The following is a 6,009-nucleotide window of genomic DNA, read 5'->3' as shown; positions in this document are numbered from 1 at the left end:
CGTCTCCTCTTGAAGAGAAGACACGTAGTGTCACCCATGCAGGCATGGAGCGTGGGCTCCTGAGATAAGCCCTGGAGCATCGTGTCCTACCTGGAGTGCTAGAGCTGCCCTGGAATGCCAACTGCCTAGAGCCCCGGGGCCTGCCCACAGCACTGGCTCTTACCTGGGTCACTCGGAACTGCCTGGAGTGCTGGGGTCCGCTTGGAGCAGTAGGTCACTCCGAGAGCACCGGGTCTCCCCTGGAGCACTGGGCTCCCCCAGCACACGCAGTCCCACCTGGCGCAGGTGCTTGCTGGACCACCAGGTCCGATCCTGAACACTGGATCCCATAGGAAGCACCAAGCCCCTCCTGGAGCGTGAGGGTCCTGCCCTGGAGTGCCGGCTTCCACCCTGGAACCCAAAGATCTGCCCCTCCTCGAACTCGCGATGGCTGGACCAGGCACAGTACCCTTGCCTGTGTCTGCTCTCTGGCCTCTGGCTTCGGTGCCTGGGACAGTGGTCAGGTCTTGCCATCTTAACTGTCCCCACAGGCACTTGTCTTGCAAGTCCAGCGGGATGCAATCCTGCAGATCAGGGGATTCCTCTACGCCAAGGGAGAGTCTGATCTGCATGACCCACCTCCCCAAGGAGTGGGGTGCTTCGGGTACTCCCTCCCACCCTCACACACACAGAAGAAGGGACCACAACTCTGATGGAACAGAGAGCCTGCCTTTTTGACCCCTTCTGGAGAAACAATGGTGTTCAGAAGAAGCTAGCATCCCCGAGCTCCTGTCCTTGCCCCAGGGCCCACCTGCTGACTCTGGGGATGAGTCACCCTCCTAGCTATGCACCCCCTCCAATCCATGCAAAGATGCTCCCCGGGCCTGGGGCAAGCACAGGATACAAAACACAGGACAACTCCGGGCAGAACTCCTGGGATCAACTGGGCAAAACCCAGACCACTCTGCATGGGGTCTGGGGACCAAATCACAGTCCATCCACCTGCCCCTACTTTGTCAACTCTGTGGTTTACAGGGAAGCAGAAAAACCAGGCAGGGTCCTGGCTCTGGCTGTTGGAACCAAGGATATAGATATACCTTGGTGCCAGAGACAGGAACCAGTCCCCATGCGGCCCCGTGGAGACAACTGATCTGCAATTCGGGTTCAGAGCTCTTACCCCTCTCGGCCCTTCCTTGAATTGTGAGCAAGGGCCCATTTCCCAAGGGGAGGAGGTGACCTTTGCTCTTTAAACCTCCCAAAGTCTTAGGGAAGCTCTGTCATCTGCCATCAGCCGGCTAAAACCTGCTATGGCGAGGAAGGAGAAGCTTGGTGAAGGGCCCTCGTGCCCCTGAGAACTCATCCTGGCCCAGGAATGCAGCGAACAAGTTGAATGGGAAACGGCCCTCACTCGAGAGCCTGCCTCACAAGAGTTTGCTCTCACGGCCCCGTGATGCTGTTGAAGAAGGAAGCCACTTGTAGGAGACTGAGTTTCACAGCGCACCACACAGGGCACTGGGGCACGAGGGCCCATTCAGCTCTACCCTCAAGGACTTCCTCGGCCACTCCACAGGGCAGGAGTCCTGGAAGCCAAGATCCCAGACTGGCCTGAGAGCCCAGGCCCAGCGGTGCATCTGTCTTCTTTTTTACTCCCCTCAGGGAACAGTAGTGCCCTTGGTCCCAGCTTTGCGCCCACGTGGAAGTCGGTGACCTCACAGCTCCAGTCCTGGCCTGTCTTCTGAGTTCCAGCTGCTGTTCTGTGCTTGGAGGTCCTCCTAGCCCCGAACCTGAATCCCTCTGACATCTTGTCCCCTCCCTGTCCACTCCTCCCATCCCCTAGTAACCCATGCCCTAGCTTCTTCCCTCACACCTCTCTGTCATGGAGGCCTAAGGGCTCCACCTGTCCACCGTGTCTCTTACACTAGAATAGGCCTCTTCTTTCCTCTCCCTCCACCTACTACGCTGTTCTCCAAATCCAGCTCAAAGGTCACGTCTTCCACGCTTTCCCCAGGGGAGGAGCAGCTAACTACATACCTTATGAGTGGGACCCGGTGCAAAATGAAAAGTATGTAGGGGGGAAAAAGGAGAAAATGAAAAGGTATGGCACCTTGTTCAAACATTAAGAATTTAAGACAGTGACACCAGAGCATAAAAATCAAGGCAGGCCCTGCTAAGTACGGAGACTTGAATGACTGTACAATTCACATACCCTGGCCCCACCCCGTGTTTCCGTAGAACTTCACCGGGACCCTGTGGCCACCCACCCTGGATCAAAGGGCTTTATGTACATGTCGATTGTCGCTTCTAGACTGTGAGCTCCTGGGGAAAGAGGCTCATGGCTGTGTCCTAGAGGGCACACTAGCGTACCTTGAACTTTGAGTGGAGCTCAATAAATACCAAGAGCTGTGCGTTGCATTGGCAATTAGGAGATTTGCAAATGCAAAGTGAGGCCAGCAGGTGGCACTGTTTCCCGCCCAAGAGTTAAGTTTTCATTTACTTCTCATTCAAGAACTATTCGGGTCTTAAAACCTAATCTTAACATTTTCACACTGTCAGGATCAGAACCCCAGGGTTGAGAATCCTTGCTCTAGTCCATATTTCTCCAAGTTTTACAGACGAGGCAACAGGCTCAGAGAGAAGGCCCACCCACGAAACTCCAAGAACAGGCTGATGGCAGAGCCTAATTTAAATCCTATACTCTTGATGCTAAATCTGGGACTCTGGGGTTCTCAGAGCAAGAATAAAGTCAAAATCTCGGTTCTAAAATCTCCTAGTTTACCAGCCCACGTTGCCTGAGGTTCCGCCATAACCAACCTAGTCGACAGGCTTCAGCATTGACTCTTGGGTTTCTCTCTCTTTTGTTTCTTTTAAGTGGGGTTTTCTCAGAGGAACTATTAAAACCGCAGTGTGGGTAGAATTCTCAGACACCTTCCTCCCTGGGGAAGACTGTAGACTGCTGAAGGCACAGACCGCGAAGACAGCAAAGAGAGGGAGGAAACAGCTTCAAGGGGAATGAAACCAATTAGATAATGTCCACTAAGTTCTGTAAGAGTCATCCCTGACCACACTCACCAAAAAAAAGGCCCTCCAGGCAGACTTGGCTCTCTTCCCAAACCCCAGGGGAAAAGGCGGGCGGAGGCAGTAGTGGCACAATAATGCTTTCAGGGGCCGAAGGGGTAAACACCTGCTCCAGCTGGCTGTGAGCCCCCGAGGCAGGCAAAGTTCTAAGGGAAGGCAAAGCCTTGTGACCAACTTCTTTATGGATTCACTTTGATGATAGAGGGCTAATGGGGAGCCTAGTCTGCAGCGCTCATGCCCCAGCCCCCATCTGGTTCAAACCGTCCCCCTCTCCTCCCCAGCCCTGGCTGGTGTCTGGAAGGGTGCCGTCCACGCCTCATCCTGGCAAAAAGTATCCTGGGCTTGGCTGATTTTGTCCCGAGACACATATATCTATTCCCTTCTCACACTTAATGACTCATATGCATTTTCAGAGGGGATCACCTTAAAATCAAGGAATACAAATGGTAGCTTTCCAGACAACAGCCATCTTGGAGGCCAAGTTTTATGTTGAAGCTGGGCAGGTTTGGCAAGTTCAAGTCGCTCAAACGCTCAGTGCTTCTGCTGCCCCTTCTGTAAAGGGGGAAGTATTGGTTTCACAAGGTGTCATGAGGAATAAAATAACCAAAATATGTAAAACACTTTCAACAGGACCTGGCCCACTGTCCCCACTTTATATGGGAGGCTTGCTGTCATTGTCTTTCCTCCAGAAGTACATTTAGAGGTGATGCAGACATTGTGCTCCCCTCCATTTCATGGACGGGAAACTGGTGACCCAGAGGCAGGTGACCTTCCTGTATTAGTTTTCTATGTCATGTAACAAACTACCACAGATATAATGGGTGAAAATAACACCTGTTTACTGTCCCACAGTTTCCACGGACTGGGAGTCCAAGCAATTGCTTAGCTGGGTCATCTGCTAAGGATTTCCCAAGACCGTAATCAAGGTGCGAGCCAGAGCTCACAGGGCAGTCTGTCTGAGGCCAAGGATCCTATTCCAAGTTCACAGTAGGCAAAACTCATGTCCTTGTAGCTGTAGAACTCATGGAAGGTTGCTTTGTCAAGGCCAACAGGAGAACATCTTTCTTATCAGGAAGGTTCCAGACCCTCTTATCTGTGCTTTCAAATCATTAAGCCCGGCCCGCCCAAGGTACTCTCGCATTTTACTAATTCAACTAATTTGGGACATCAGTTACCTCTGCAAAACCCCTTTGCCTTTCCTATCTAATGTAACCTGGTCATAGAAGTGGCCTCCATCATGTTCACAGGTCCTGCCCACGTTCAAGGGGAAAGAATATACAGGTGTCTACAACAGGGGGCAGAATTATCGGGGGCCACCTTAGAATTCTGACTCTCTCACGCCCCAAAACTACATAGCAAATTCCCGGCCGGAATCTTTTTGGCTTATAGGCCTCCCCATGCCCCATGGAGGAATTGCCCCATACAGGAATCCATGTTTTCACTGCTTCAGGAAAACGGCAAGATCATGAACAAAATGGCTCAATATTGTCTCAAATCTACTTTGCATCCTGTGCCCAATCCTCAGAAATAATATTATCCCAAGTTGCACTCAGAGTTAGCACTTAGGGAAATTAAGCCCTGTCCAGAGTTGGCCGGCAGCCAGGATATATGGAACCCAGACTTGAAGATGGCTTCTGAGGGGTCTTGCCTCCTGGAGTCTCCTTTCACAGTGAATGGGGCTGACCTGTGGGACCAAGAGGCTGCTTCGTGGAAGTGACAGTGTGGGACCCGAGGTTTGGCCATAAAAGGCATTGTATTTTCCACCTGGCTCTCGTGGATCATTGTCTGGGGAAAGGCAGTCGCCGTATCATGAAGATGCACAATCGGCCCTTGAGGGTCCACATGGCAAGAAACTACGGCCTCCTCTCCACAGCCTGCAGCACCAACTTGCCAGACATGGGGATGAGCCACCTTGGAGGTGGATCCTCCAAGCTGGGTCAAATTTCTAGATGACTGCCGCCTTGGTCAGCATTCTGACGACAACTTCGTGAGGCCCCACATGCCCTAGCTCAGCTGTTCCCACATTCCTGATCTGCAGAAACTCTAAGAGATAGTGGTTCTTAGCCCCTCCATCAGGGGGTAATTTTGTACAGCGATAGGTCATAGAGGGGCCTCTTGGGAGCTAAGCTTACCCAAAGGATGGCGCTGATGAGGAGAATAGGGCGCCTTTTGTTGAGCACCTTCTGGTCCCTGGCTCTGACTTCCCCTCTGCAGGCTGCTGGCACACAAGGTAACAGCTATAAAAGCTGAAATCCAAGTTCAGAGGTCCCGAGCCACCGTCTCACATCACCCGACACAGGCCTGACCGAGATTTCTGGAACAGTGGATATGCTCTCCTGTGTCTGCATGGCCCAGAGCGGCAGCAGCTGGACGTGACTGTTGACCCCTTGAGATGCAGCTGGGACAAATGAGGAACTGTTTTTAAAAAATTACTTTCAACTGAAACAGCCACGTGGCCACCAGCTACCAGGTCTCACAGATGTGAGGAACTTCTTCGAGAACCCGGTTATGAGGAACAGAGATCTGCTCAAGCCACCTGGGACTTGGGAGGGACTTGAGGCCAGGCTGGCTGCTTCAGAGGGGGTTAACGGTCCCAAGCAGCCTCCAGTAAAGGGGCCTTGGGCCACTAAAAGCTCTGATGGGCAATGTGCTTGTGTGTGGACTCCAGAGCCCAAGTGCTTGGGTTCAAATCCCACCTCTACACCTGGTTAGCTGGTGTAACTAACTTGGTTAGCTCCTGTAACCTCTTAGCGGCAGCGTCCCCATCTGTGTAATGGCGACACTGACAGCACCCACTTTGTGGAACTGTTGTGCCAAAGAAGCGGGTGCTGGTGTAAAGCAGAGCGGGTTCTGGCACAGGCATGTGACCTGAGGGTTTGCTTCTACTGTCAGTTCCTCTGAGCCCTTCCCCTGACCCAGCTAAGCACTGGGACACATGGCACCAAGGTTAGACCA

The sequence above is a fragment of the Mustela erminea genome, chromosome 7 (genome assembly GCF_009829155.1).
Source record: "Mustela erminea isolate mMusErm1 chromosome 7, mMusErm1.Pri, whole genome shotgun sequence".
Lineage (NCBI taxonomy): Eukaryota > Metazoa > Chordata > Mammalia > Carnivora > Mustelidae > Mustela > Mustela erminea.
This window is presented reverse-complemented; position numbering follows the sequence as displayed.